The following is a 14,931-nucleotide window of genomic DNA, read 5'->3' as shown; positions in this document are numbered from 1 at the left end:
GGACCCTCGCAGAACCCCAACGGGCCGAGGCGTGCCCAGCAATCCCGCCACGCTCATTTTTTCCACAACTCCACAGATCTTGGGGCAAAGACAACAGACGCTCGCTTTGCAGTGGAGCGAGGAAGAGGCGGCGGCGGGGAAAGCCACTCGACCGTGGGCTCCAGTCAATATGCACCTCCAGCTGACAAGCTGATGAGCTGCAATCAGCCCTCCTCCTCCGACTGGGCCATGCTGTGGCAGTGATTGGCGACTTATGTCTGCGTAGTGAGCAGGACGAGCTGCCGAACGCCACAACACACGGCTGAGGTTTTCTTAAAGCTCTGCCTCAACTGGGGATGCATTTCTGAGAAAACGCCTGACATTAGATCATCCGGGGCCAAGACGTGATAATCATCACGTCATGGGAAAGGTGTCAGAGGTGGAAATGTGAATAGGACCAAAATTACTTCTCCACCTAAAAGTACACATACCTGAAAGTACTACTTAAAATGATGTATCTGTAATCCATTACTTCCTCCATGTAGTAGTAAATGGAAAAGCAGCATCCAGTATGATGGTTGGAAATGGACTGGACACATGATGCTTGTAATTTTCTTATTCTAATCTCAGCAAAATAGACTTGTTTCCATGTATTTATTTGATCACCTGAAACTTTTACCGTCAATTACCTGTTTACCTCCTTTATTTGTTAGACTCGGACTTACTTTTTGTATTACTGTCATTTCTTTGAGAAGTTTTTCGGCATTCAAGATGGGCTGAAATGGGCTTTATTGCTGTAGTAAATGACGACCAGAGCCCAGGTTATTATTTCCCAGAAAGCTCATCACAAATAATGTCCAGAATACGGAGAGCTCCGGTAATGTCCCATCTAATCTCGGGGAGGTTTTTTTCCTTTTTTCTTAACAGGCTAAATATGCAGGTTATTGGCTTCTGGTGAGTGCGTGTGTTTCTGTGCTCGGTGTAATTCTCTGGATGAAACCTCCAGGTGGGAGTCAGAATGAAATCCAGTCGGATGAAGAGGGAGTGAGAAAGTCATCTCCGACTCTGATCAGCCATACCGTTAACGCCCCGTCTGCATGACAGTGGTTTAAGGGAAAAGGCATCATTTTTTTGTGTTGTTGTTTCAGAAAAGTTTTGCATTCTCATGGCAATGTTTTGAAAACGATGTCCATTTACATAAAACATCAAACGCCGAAAAGAATGACACAAGGTGGCGCTGTTGGTTGTTTTTGTAACGAAAGCGCACAGCGCACGTGCGTGCAAAGAACAATCCGCTATAAACATTTATTATTTAAGCATCATTAATTATTATAGGCGATTTACTAAGGCTGTTTCATTACAAAAACAACCAACCACACCCTCTAGTGGCATGGCAGGGTAACTACATTCTTTTCAGTGTTTCTACTATTTCTGTGTGAACAGACGTCGTTCAACATCCGGTGGTGTCAAGCTAAACTTTTCTAAAAGGAAAATGCTAAAAGGATGCGTTTTCACTTTCTCTCAGTTGTCATGTAATAGGGAGCCTAATTAAAATCCACGGAGGCTGATTGTTCATTGACACTGAAACCCAGATTCTCCGTGCACCTGCTGCCGTGACACGTCTCCAATGAACTCGATCGAGGAAAGTTGCTGATTACAGCCTTTGCGCCGTGACGGCTCTGACAGGTGTGGGCGCGTCCTCCTCCGATCGCTTTCCCTTCGCTCTCAGAAACCGACGCACCAAACTATTTTCCGTGCGGTGTGGGAGTTTGGTGAGCGAGTCTGTTGACCATGACTGATAACCGTGGATAATCACAGATGGAAAATTACAGTGTAGAACCTGCAGGCATATTGAGCCCAATCGGAGGAGGAAAATCTTTGCTTCTTCAGAAGTGGCAAAGCAGTATCTTAATTAGTACATTTCACTGATGATAGAAGTCTCTTCCAGCCAAATCATAGATAGTACCATGCAAGGAAATGATAGGGTGAAGTCGCTCCTGTCATTTCTACTTAACCGTCCTGTGATTAATTGTTTTGACCTCTACAGGTGTGGACGCCATGCGACAAACCTCCTCAAGCTCCTTATTGTTTTCTTCTCTTTTATTTTTGAACACAGGCGGTAATCAAAACATTAATTGCAGACTGAAAACCTATAATTACCTGCTTTGGATGCTGGATTTGCTGTTGAATGTACAAGGCGACCGGAATTCTTTGTAGCATTAATTACCATCTAACTTTGTGAATAGAGTGAAATGTGAAACCATGTGAGAATAATTAGCATTAAATAAGAAGACCTTCATTTCGGTCCAGGCTTCACCTGTGGCTCTCTGTGGCTTTTGCATACATTTAGTAGCCGCATGCATAAATGCATTATTCAAATACCTTGAAGTCATCTGCGTTAAACCCACATACAAACTGTAGACATTCATAATTTATATAAAGGTTAATAGTTCTGAACTAGAATTTTCCCATCATCCTCTGAGAATCAGTAATTACATTAACCTTTTCTTCTTTTGTCATTGTTTCCGAAGGACTGTCAATCAAGCTTTCAGTTCGCTCTCATACTGAAACTACAGAGCAATGATGAACTCTCAAAAGTAGTCTGAATGAGCCATTGTTTGAGGTTGGTCTGTTATCTTCTCACGAGAAGATTAAAAAAAAACCCAAAAAGGTGAGAAAAGCTTGGTTTCTCAGAAAGCCCCGAGTCAGCCAATCGGTGGTCATTTGTTCCAGACTGGAAGCTGTGGATCTGCAACATGTCGTACAAGCAGCCTACAGCTGTGAGACTCCACTCGCAGCGGCGTCACGTGATGCCCGACTAAAAATAACCCTCAATCCAACACACCACGAGGATGATGCCCAGACTAAGAATAGGAAGCGGAGAGAGGCGACATGATAGTTGATCGTTGGTGAGACGGGCTGCGGCGCAGCATTGGAGGGTTTCATATTTGGTTTTTCAACACGGTCACACTGACGCTTGTGACAGAATCATTCGGTTTGGCAGCCATTGCTTGGTATGTGTTCAGTATAGACGTCTGTTAAAAACAGAGACCCTGTTTACACGGCCATGACAGTAACATCAGACATCGTGATTGCATTTTTTTCCAGAAATGTTTAGTGTTTACACTGTGAAATGTTGACGACGTTTACACAGACATTTTTTGTAATGAAACCACACGCTTGCATGCAGCAGAGAACATTCCGCTATAAACATACACAGACATTGTAGTGGACAGATGACCAAGTTGGATTGTTATTACAGTGACTGTCAACTATAAAACTACCACGTCCAGGAGGATCTGGACTGAGAGTCTTGACACTTTGTAGGAAAACTTTCTTCTTATTGTCCATCTACTGAACTATTTACTACAGCTGAGGTGCACATATTTTTTTTATCAGTTTCCACGGTGATAGAGTTGAAGCTTTTTCAAAAATTGCCTTTTCACACATTTCCATGGAGTCCGATCCAGAGCTTTTTCAAAAAGTTGCATTTTTCCTGTTTCCACGGAGATGGAGCATTTTCAAAAAGCTACACGTTGGGAGCCAATTTGTAATTTTCAGTGGCTCTGGCATCATTGTCATGTGGCCCAAAAAGCAAAAGATTTTTCACTTGAAAACTCTTTAAATGCCTCCTGAATCCTGCGGTTTGTTTTTGTTCTCTTTCTTGATCTTGGTGTCATGATATGAGTTTCCATCTGTGAAAATCACATGACATTCTGTACATTTTAAAGAGGATGTTAATAAATCGGGCTCTCCCAGTGGGGAAACTGAAAATATAGAGTATATGGGGCAACAGTATTGCAAACTTATTTGAGTTAATCCGTCATAACTTTATTGGATTATTTATAGGTTGCATTTCCCTTTCTTGTGTCATTTTGACACTCACCTCATTAGAACTCTTTCGTCGATCATAATGATCATCACAGTTGGAAAAATACTAATACTGAGTGTCTGAATGTTCCATAATTTTTGAAATGAACAAATGGCTGTGGTCTGCCAGGGGGTGTATTTCTTTCCCACATCTTGCAAAGTAAACACATTTTTAGAAATGGCAGTTAATTCGATTTAGAATTAGAGTACCTGGAGATAACGCTGCTTTAATAACAGGAGTGAAACCAACTGAGACTTTATACTTTATTACTAGCAAGGAAGCATTAACAGCCCAGTTACAATTTCTGCGCATCTCATCAGCCTTTTGCCGTTATGGATAGGTTTACTGTTTTTCACACCCGGAGCCTCGCCAAGACTTTCTCATCTGGTTCTATAAATACCTACTGAACATGCCCACAAGCCCCCAAAAATGACAGAAGCAATTCCAAAGACATGAGACTCAAAACCATTGTTTTTCTTTTGCTCTGCGAGGCGCTAGGTGCTCTCAGGTGCGAACACAGCCAGAGACGATCTTTTATTCTTTCTCAGAGGTGTTGCACAATGTCCACACTGTGCATTGATTTATTTCATATGGCGACATGTATTGTCACCTCAGGGTGAGCAGGGATGTGTCAAGTGGCCCCTCGAATCACACTGAACCGCAGGATATCTGTCCAACAGCCACGTTATATATTAGCTCCCAGGCACTGGACGTGGCGTTGCCTTCACTGCGGCCATTTTAGACGCCATGTGAAGGCAGAGTGCTCTGAGGCAGACATGTTGACCGTGTTTCTCAAGCCCCTGAAAACGACTGGGCTGACAGAGACCGGTCGATGTGCGATCGTACAATCAAAGGCGTTTTGGAGTGTTGGTGTGGAGGCAGCGATGCATGGCTAGCCCGAACGCCTTCGGGGTAAGTTTTGGCGATAAGGCTGGTTAGAAGTCTGGATGAGCTGATAAGAAGAGAGTGGCTGGCCTTCTTCTTGGACGACTCCTGAGAGGATCAGGTTTCTACAGCAAACAATGAAGTGAAGGACGTTCATATCGAGCTGAATCCCACTTCATGTGTGTTTTTTACAAGTCAATAACATGTTCTGGAATTTTACAATTTTTCTTCTAAATCACTGTGTTCATTTATCTTCACAGCCAATCGGAACATCTCACTGCCTTGAGTATTCACATCATCTGATGTATTTCCTTGGAGGATACTCTGTGTTCTGTGTTTCCGTAACAGACGAGATGTTATCTTCAATTCCCATTTAGTCAGTGATGCTCTCAGTGTATTAAGAGAACTGCCTTCCTGTGTCTCTGCTTTAAGCTGATCCTTTCAACTCAGTTTTAACCAAACAACCGACACCATTAGAAGGTTACTGCAAAGATTGTTGTTAACATTTTATTACCCAGATGTTGCCTAATTTGTTAAAAAAAATCTTTCAAGGAAACGTTTGAAAACTATATAATCATAATAACTTGAATCAATATGGCGATGGATGGATGGATGGATGGACGGATGGATGGATGGATGGATGGATGGATGGATGATCACATGGGAAATTCAGGTCAGACCCGTCACCACTGATGAGCAGTAAAGCGTTACTGTTATCGGATTACTTTCTTCAAGTCACAAGTATAGTAAGGCATTACTTTTGCAAATACAATAATTATATTAGATGAGATTACAGTTGCTTTCCCACTAGCAGATTGCATTACTAAACCATGATTTTATGTCTCGTAACAATTACGGATCGGCGTCGGTCTAAACAACCGTGTTCAACAGGAGACATCATGGGCCGCAGGAGAGAGCAGAACCTGCAGAGTTTAATGTTCAGAAATACCCACATTTCTTTAAGTTCGACTCAGTAAAAGGTGACAAAAACATTGGCGCCCGCTGTGCACTCTGCCTGGGAAGATAACTTTTATCGAGGGTGAAAAATTCCACCTCAAATCTGAGCAAGCAGCAAAAAAGCCAGAAATATGCAAGAAGTACAAGTAACTTTACCAACACTGCATGTCACACAAGTGGACGAAGGCAAAAATCCATAAGAAGGAAGTTACTCTCTATTAATCTTCTCAGGGAAATTACTTATCTTAATTTGAACCATCCTATTCAAAGATATTCTTAACTACACATACTGAGAGCAGTGGGCCAAAGTGTGGTACCTGGGGAGCAGCTGGGGTCGAAGGTCATGGTCAAGGATGGGATTCAAATCTGCAAACCTTTAAATAGAAGCTTTGTCCTTTAACCTCTTGGCCCCATACAGTATACACAACGCCAAAATCTATATAACAATATAAACAAGCTCAAATGCAAAAGTGATTCATTTCCTGTGACTAGTAGATTTTAACGTTTAAACGCAGTGATGATGAATAACCAGCTTATCAAATGCACTTGCAGCATTAAAAGCCTTCTCTGTGTTTCTGTGTGCTTGTCAATGAGGAATTCCCAGTGGGGCTGCGAACAGTGAAGCGCAGGCAGCAGCGAGGAGAGAGGAGGGTTGGAGGGACTTGTGAGGAGGTGGATTAGTAAGTCGAGGAAGCTTTGGAGCACTGAAGCCTCATTGACCTATTAACGCAGCAGTGGGCTGGAAGCAGAGAAAAGAGGAGGTATTTTACCGGGGTCATAGTGCCCGGCAGCATCTGCTTGTTTTCAGTAGCAAAGCCAGATTAACATTGGCATAAGTAACTGAGGGCCTTTAACACTCATCATTGACTGGAGGGTGCCTGAGGAGTCGGTTGATTTTTCTTCGAAAATTAAAAATAGCAGAAACTCACTGATTCTCACTCCGAGGGTGTGTTCACACTTGCTGCTTGCTGCTCAGGTGCAGTTCCATTGCACAAGTGTGAACACTGACATAAAAGCTGACGAAGCCCGTTAGAAAAGTCTTGCTACACAAAGAGTAAAAGTAACACGGATGAAGCCACGTGGGGCGAAACATCTGACACGTCCGACCAAATCGAGTTGAGATTAGCTGCTCCCTGGAGAATATATATAAACAGCACGGATCTATGGTCGGTTCAGCTGCCAAACACAGGAAGTCACAAACTTCAAAAGTTACATGTTTATTGTGATGTTTGTGCAAAATGTTGGGCACTGTTTTGACTTGGAATCACAACAATTTTTCCCCCTTTGACAAGCCGTCATATCTTACTGTCCTTAGCCTCTTTTAGGGGAAGTTTAGTATCGCAGTGCTTTACTGCTAGTTACCTAGTTCCCAGCTGCCTGTTTGTATGGCGTTTTGCATGTTTTGTCCTGTTTTCCTGGTATTGGATCCGGATCCCTGCAATATTGTTGTATTCAAGACTATTTAACCCGAGTCGGAGTCAAGACCAAGACCAGAGCATCGCTAGACCAAGGCAGGACCAAGACCAGAGCATCACTAGACCAAGGCAGGACCAAGACCAGAGCTTTACAAAGCGTTTGCAAGATCAAGACAAGGCCAAGACTTTAAGGGGCAGAGACCAAGTCAAGACCAAGATCTTGAAATTTTGGTTCTCAAGTACTACAACACTGTGACACAAGTCTGGCTGAAGAGCGATGGTTTGAGAGCTGGACGAACTGTATCATTGACATTTAAGAACCAAGCACCACTGAAAATACTTTAATTGGTGCAAAGAAACCGGAATGAAAGATTTAGATACTAAAGGTACATTTGGTATTAGTTACATTTCACTTGTATGCTGGAAGAAAATTCACTATAATAAGAGGAAACTGAAAACTTGAAAAACAAAATAAAAAAAAACCAAACTCTTTCAGGGTTTAGATATTTTAGAAGAATTAAGTCAGATATTCCCCCACAATGCGTAAATTGTGACTTAATGGTTACCGATCGATCATGGTGACCAGATGCAGGAGTTGGACTGTGGAACAATGACTCCAAAATGGCTGATGACGTGTTGTGGTGGAACTCTATTGATCTTCCTCGTGGCTCTGATTGCAAAACACAGAAGGTACGATTGAAACTTTAAGGTAAATTTTCCCGTCGTTCAATATTGAATGTGAGCCCAGTGGTCGTGTAATTGGTGTGTTATCTTCGAGCATGTGGCCGGACCGTGTAAGTGATGGCCTGGTAGGTAAAATCAATAGGAAAAGATCAGTCCATCCAGCAGCATACAAAACATTACTTAGTGCTGTTTATTCGCGTATAGATCTGAGAAATTGGCAAGCATGTCTGAGAGAGTTTAAGCACTTAATTTGAATTTCAACAGGCTTATTTCGCTGCCTGCCTTATCAAAAAACTCTGCAGGTTATTTCTTATCTTTAGACACATCAAGCCATTGCAAAGAGAAAAACACCAACTTCTGACGGCAAAGAAATAACTTTTCTCTTTCATCAAAAGTTTTTAGGTAGCGTGCATTCACGCTATGATTCATCGAGTTGGTATGCGACTGCCTATTGAGCAGCTCTTAATGAGTCATTGACTGTTGTGCATGGTATTTTGTCCGGAGCCGACAGGATGTGGCCCATGAGATGAAAATTAATTCACATGCTTTGCATTTAGAGCGTGTGTACACGACAACATTTCAGGTAAAAATGTATCATTTTTGCATTTTCTTTCCAGAAATGTTTCACATTCAGACGACAGCCTTCTGGAAGCTGTGTCCATTTATATGACAGCGGCAGATAGTTTGCATGTCGAGCCACTAGTGGGTGCTGTTGTCTGAGTAGCAGACATAATGCAACATGTAGACCTTCAATAGATTAGAATAAAATAGAATATAATATTGTCATTGTAGCAAGTACAACAAGATTTGTGTTAAGCTTGTAGACATTTTCTGTAGTAATTGTTTGGTTTTGTGAATGTATAGTTCATGTTCATCACTCTGTGCAACTATAAAAAATGTTATGTTGTTAATTCAAGTACATTATAGACAAACTTTGGCTTCAGCCTATTCCTTTTTTGGTAGCCCTGCTTGTTCATTTTCAGATTATAACCAAAATCAACCATTTATTCATTTAATAAACCATTCATCCACTAAATTTAAAGGTTATTCTGGAACTTTTTAACTAGTTGAGACCACTCAAGATGAAATTGTACTGTATATGTTACCTGAACTAAAATATGTTTGCCACTGCTGTGCTGGACAAACAAGTCAATTCCACTGAGAAGCCATCACACAACTTCCAGGCCTTAAAGGATCAGCCTCTAATATCGGTCTGAGATACCATGGGTGTCATGATAAAACATCAGGGCCGTGCTGACACAATATTACAGCAGTGTTCATAATGTAATAGCCTGTCATTGCAGACCAATATTGAACTGATTTAAGCTGTTTTCATGAATAAAAGCAAGTACCCCCTCCGGCTCTAGAGCCTCTCAGGAAGGAGGTGTCTCACCATGGTGGAGGCTTCTTTTAGCCTGATGGACAACTTCATCTTCTCTTTCCATCTTTTCTCAAGCTATGTCATTTCTGGACGAACTTGCTCATTTCCATGCGGATTCATTTGGTGCCCTCGTCTACCATCACCTCCACTTGTCACCTGTTCCTCCGCTCTTGAGCGTCGTCATCTGCAGCGACTCCGGCCCTGTCATGCGGCGGTTAACAACCAGGCGATGTCACAGCCGCCCACCATTTACCCATCAGGCCCCTCTCCCACTCAGAGACGCACGGTTCAGGAGCAGAAAAGGTGCGCCTGAAATCCTCACGTACGTGCGTTGTCACATGGGTTCCCACATCGTCCCCTCTGGCAGGGAGCGTGAGCGGGTGAGGGGGCGGTTAGGAAGGGGGATGCAGGGACGACACAGTAGTGCTGGAGTGTCACATCGTCCATCAGTCCGTCACACGCTGTCACACAGATTTTCCCGGTGATGCTGTTGATCTGTGAACATGTGAGAGCAACTCCAGGCTTCCTGAGAGCCGGGGCAGAACAAGACAAAGCTCTTTCACTAATACTGAACCGATATGTCCAAAGCAGATTCCTGAAACACTCGGCCAGGCGTGGGTGACCAATACCTCTGAGCGATCCTGCATTTCAGCAACAGGAGCATGGAAACAATCAATGGCTCCTTGACATTTTTCTACTGAGAGGAGATTTTCTGTTTGCTGCTTCTTCTGTCGGATGGCAATGGAAAATAGTGATGTTGGATTTACGAGTGAGAATGTGTGTATTATATTGCATGTTAGCTGTGGCTCACTTGGTGATTTGTCATCTTGCAGAAGTGTCAACAGTGTCACTAGCACCTTGCCTGGCAACCACTGTGATTGGTGTGTGAACGTGACGGATCACATGAAGCACATCGAGACCGCTCAAAGTCCATGGTCCATTTACAGCTTTAATCTATATCATTAAAATGCAGTTACTCATAAAAGGTGATATTTGTACCTCCTCCCATCTGTTTTCTACTGCTTTGTTGCAGAGCTGATCCCAGCTGACTATTATGAGGCAGGGGACACTGTGGACAGGGTGGCACTCCGTCACAGGGCAAAAACTCACTCACATTCACGTCTGCAGGCGATATGATGTCACTTCTTAGGCTGGATATCATGTTTCTGGACTGGAATAACAGAACCTTCTTGCTATTAAGTGAGGATTCTGACTAGTAAACCATTATGCGGCCCGATGTTTGTCCTCATGCAACATCATTCCTTGAAATAATTTCAGAGCTGCATGATATTTGGTAAATATTTGATACTGTTGCTTAAAGGTCCCATATCATGCAAAATTCACTTTCTAATGGTTTTCCTACAGTAATAATTGTCCCAATACCTGGAAATGACACTCCAGAAGTGAAGAAAGTCTGCCGTTTCGTTCTCTGGCTTGTTTAATTGTTTCTAAAGTGTGCTCTCCAACGAGTGCATCAGAAAGCAAACCATTGGTGTCGTCGCCAAAGTTTTTAGCCAAACCCAATCAAGATAGACCTTCTCTTTGACCCGCCCTTTTTTCACCTGGTGACAGCTGCAGGTGTTTACCTTCAGCGTAGAACGATGCCAGCAAAGATACGAGCAAAAAAACGCTAGATGCACAGTTATTAATTGTATCAACGAGCAGAGGAGTTGATTTTTACTGCCTTGGTCTGAGCCTGTGAGGACCCAGTGGATACATTCTATTTTTAATGGGAATCTACAACAAGACTTCACAAAGTTTTATATGTCGCTCCCAGCACTTCGCGGAGGAGTTTTTTTCACAACATGTCCAGAACGACACTGGATTAGCTGCTAAACTTCTGATAAAGCAAATGTTGGAACTGTAAGTAAAATATTCTGATTTATATGCTTTTATATTACTTTTCAAAGCACCAGGCTGGTTCGTTTGCAACAGCTGAGGCCTTTTTTTGTTGTTTATTGTGAGGTATTGTTTATTGTGAGGTATTGTTTATACGTGCAAAGTTGTGCTGATAGAGACTGTAAGTCTGTGTGTGGGCTTGAAAAATGTTGAGGTGATCTTGTTATATAGTTCTATGATTAAATGGGGGCTCAGGATATTCTCCTGTCTGCTACTAATTATGATCATTAGTAGAGGATCATTAAATGATCAGATCTCAGTGTGGCATGCACATAGTTAGATAAGGTCAGAGTCACTCAGGCCGGTCTGAATAATAATTTATTTGCTGTTAAAACACACATTTCTTTGTAAAGAAAAAATTCAGAGCAGCTGATGAACATATTCAGACACACAATATGTTTTACTAACTTTCTGAAACGTCCTGCGGCAGCAGCAGAGTCACAACTTCTTCAGGAGCTTCTTCTTCTGGGTCATTCTGGTTCTTATTGGTTTGGTTGAACAGTGTTTCTCCATAATGTAGTGACAGATAGAATGTAAACAATGGCACATGGCATAAGGAGAGGAAGCACTTCCTCCTCTTCCCAAGATGGGCATGTGGGCGGAGCCAGTCCAGCTCCCTGAAACCAGCAGATTCTGAATGATCAAATATTCAACTGGCTGGAAATCAAGGACAAGAAGGATTTGGGAAAATTGTCTTCAAAAAACTTTGAAGACAATGTTTTTGGAAAAAATAAGAACCACATGAAAGTGTTGAAAGGTTGTGTGATATGAATCCTTTAAATTATGTTATGTTGTGTTAGATTATGTTGTGCTTGGTTTGTTCTTTAATAACCTAAGTTCTGTCGTTTTGTATTCGCAAAGTATGAATGCAGAGTGCATGAAAACATCATTTACCACGATTCACTCTGCATTTTGCAAATTGTATATCGTGGATGTTGTTGTCGTGATTATTATACATATGCGATATGTTATTCATTGTATTGTCTACAGCTGAGTGAAACTTGTTTTTGTGCACATTCATTGTGTAAATTACACTTGACAGATTGGACAAAGATGGTAATGTGTTAAAGGTGTGCTTTGCTTCAGATATGTTGATTGAAAGAAAGAAAAAGCTGCATTGGAATAATTGTGAAATGCGTTCTGGGCTGGTTTTCAAATGCTTTGCTGTGGGCTTTTGTAGGCGGCTGCCGCTTTATGAAAACACTCCAGAAGGAAGTTCCTGTGCTTTGTTACAAGGATTTGTTGATATGTCTGCATATAGAAGACTATACTTAATATTGTTGACTGGTATCTACTGTCTGAGGATAATGGAGTCTGTGGATCAGCTTTTTTTCTTTGTATTGTGTTTTGTGCAGCTGCTGTTTGTGAAAATCAGGTTTTGAGGTTTTTGTGATGTAATTTTTGCTGATGGACACATTAAAAACCCTCCCAGTACCCTTTCATCTCTCGCCCAGCCAGACAGTAATCAGTGATGAGCTGTACATTGGAAAGATGGGGGGGGGGGGGGGGGAACTCACTCAGTTCTGTATTGGCCCTCTAATTATTTTCCACATCACATGATTAATATTGTCACTTTGATTTTGCTCTGAGGCCATAAGATGAAAAGACTGGGTGACAGAGTACGATGCTCATACAGCGATGGGTCGCTGGTGTTCGCCACCCTCTGGTTTGCTCTGTGCTCTGCAGCTGGGGAACTTTGAGCCAGGCCACCGCTCTCATGTCTGTCTGCTGGCTGGGCCGGGGCCAGTGGGCCACGACTGGGCCGGGGCCAGTGGGCCACGACTGGGGCCAGGCTGTTCCTGAACAGGACCAGTGAGGATGCAGCCTGCGTTCCTCCTGTTGACGATGTCGGTGTGCCAGTGGAGCCCCTCCAGAACCAACAGGTTCTTCCACATCCAGACAAACCTTCATTAAAGCAGTAATCACTGCACCGCTCATCGCCAGAGACTTGGAAGAGGAACATGCAAAGACAAAAGCTTTTTGCACCGGCAGGTTTTTTTTTCTCCTCTGAGACTAAGGGTTTCCAACATGTGACTCTTCTGCAGTGTCTCCAGCAAAATTATATGTAAATGAATGTTTCTGGAGAGAATCGATGTTGCTCGCTCTGTCATATTGTTCAACAGTTTACCTGTCACTGCAAGAGATAAATGGCAGTTGTCTGAGATCGAAGATGGATACGCCCAAACATAGAAAACCTTCAAAGCAATCAATGTGGACGGGCTCTATACTCGTGCTATACTATACTATACTATACTATACTGCCAGTGACACCGCTTTACCTGTAAATCTGTGATGATTACTTTAAACATCTAAGGCCCCCATTCACATGACAATGTTTCGGGTTAGAACGAATCCTTCATGTTGACACAAAAATGATGTTGTTTTCTTGTTGGGCCACTAGTGGGTGCTGTCCTCCCGAGACTTTTGTAGTTGAGAGTCAGGGGAATGACGGTCCAACTTGATCATCTGTCCATAACATCTGTGTACCCCTATTATGTTTACAGCGTATTGTTCTCTGCGTGCATGTTTGTGTGGTTCCATCTCAACAGCACCCACTAGTGGCCCAACAGGGAATTGGTCAAGTTATATTTTCTGTGTTTGATTCCAGACCAGTGGATTTTCTCTGTCTGCACCATAGAGTGTTGGTAACAGCTTCATTGTTGTATTTGTTAAAAATTGAAGCTCATTTTAGAGGTCTGGAGATCTTTTCTATTCTATCATCGTCATCACAGAGTGAGCTCTCTGGATAAAGTCGGTCGGGCTGTTTTCTCTTGTGAATGACACACTGCTGCACCCTGTGGTCATCCCTCTTTATCTCGCTTTAAAGGTCACCACCTCTCCTGCATTCCTCTCACTGCTTTTATTACAAGAGTGTAGCGATCAATACACAATTTATAGACACACACACGGAAATATTTCCATTCACACTGTGATTGTGGTTGATTTTCTCTAAAGAAGAGCGTCCTTCCATTTAAAGAAAATGTAACTATTTGTTGCAAATCATTGAAGTATATTGAAGCACTTTGGCCTCCTCAGTCAGACAACAGATCTGAAGATGCCATGTTGAGAGAATGTCTGAGAGAATCTGTGACGGTTGTTTTACAGAGATGAAGCAAGGTAGAGACGAGTGGACAGATTTAAAAGACGGCTGGATGGAGAGATCCCGAGGGAAACACGTGTGTCACTCCAGTGCTACAAACAAAGGATAAAAACACACGGATCAATAAAATAGAGGCTTTTGAACATTTTAATGATCGTACAGAATAGTCTGCCGAGCAAGATCATTTGGTGTTGATAACGAGATGTAGCATCAGGTCAAAGGTCACATAATCTATTTTTGTGGTCACAATTATTTGATATTTCCTTCATTATTTATTGCACATTTTTCACTCCTTAATTGAGACAATGGTGGCTGGAGTTTGTTCCATTTAACCAAGAGCAAAGGGGCAGGGAAACTCTGGTCAAGACAAACTTTCCCTCTAATACTTGTACTCTCAACATCTGGACAGGCTCTGCCTATGTTTGGACTGGAAGAACCAACTGGAAAAACTTGTATAAAAATGGTACAGAGAACTGACACAGTCATGATAAAACTATCCTGGAAAGAAGATCTGGTTTATTAAATCTGTGTGAGGAAATAGACTTCAAACCCCATGTGTGTAACTAAACAGACCAAACGTAACTATTATGGTTTAACAGTGACAATCTAGCTTATCTCTTTTCGTACATGGAATCACACAGCAAACTATGTAGTTAGCATGCCAGGCCACCAGTGGGTGCTGTTGGTTGTTTTTATAATGAAACCACACACACACACACATGCAGCAGAGAACAATACGCTCTAAGAATTACCAATGTGA

This window comes from Blennius ocellaris (genome assembly GCF_963422515.1).
Source record: "Blennius ocellaris genome assembly, chromosome: 22".
NCBI lineage: Eukaryota > Metazoa > Chordata > Actinopteri > Blenniiformes > Blenniidae > Blennius > Blennius ocellaris.
The sequence above is the reverse complement of the archived record's forward strand: the minus strand, read 5'-3'. Positions refer to the sequence as shown.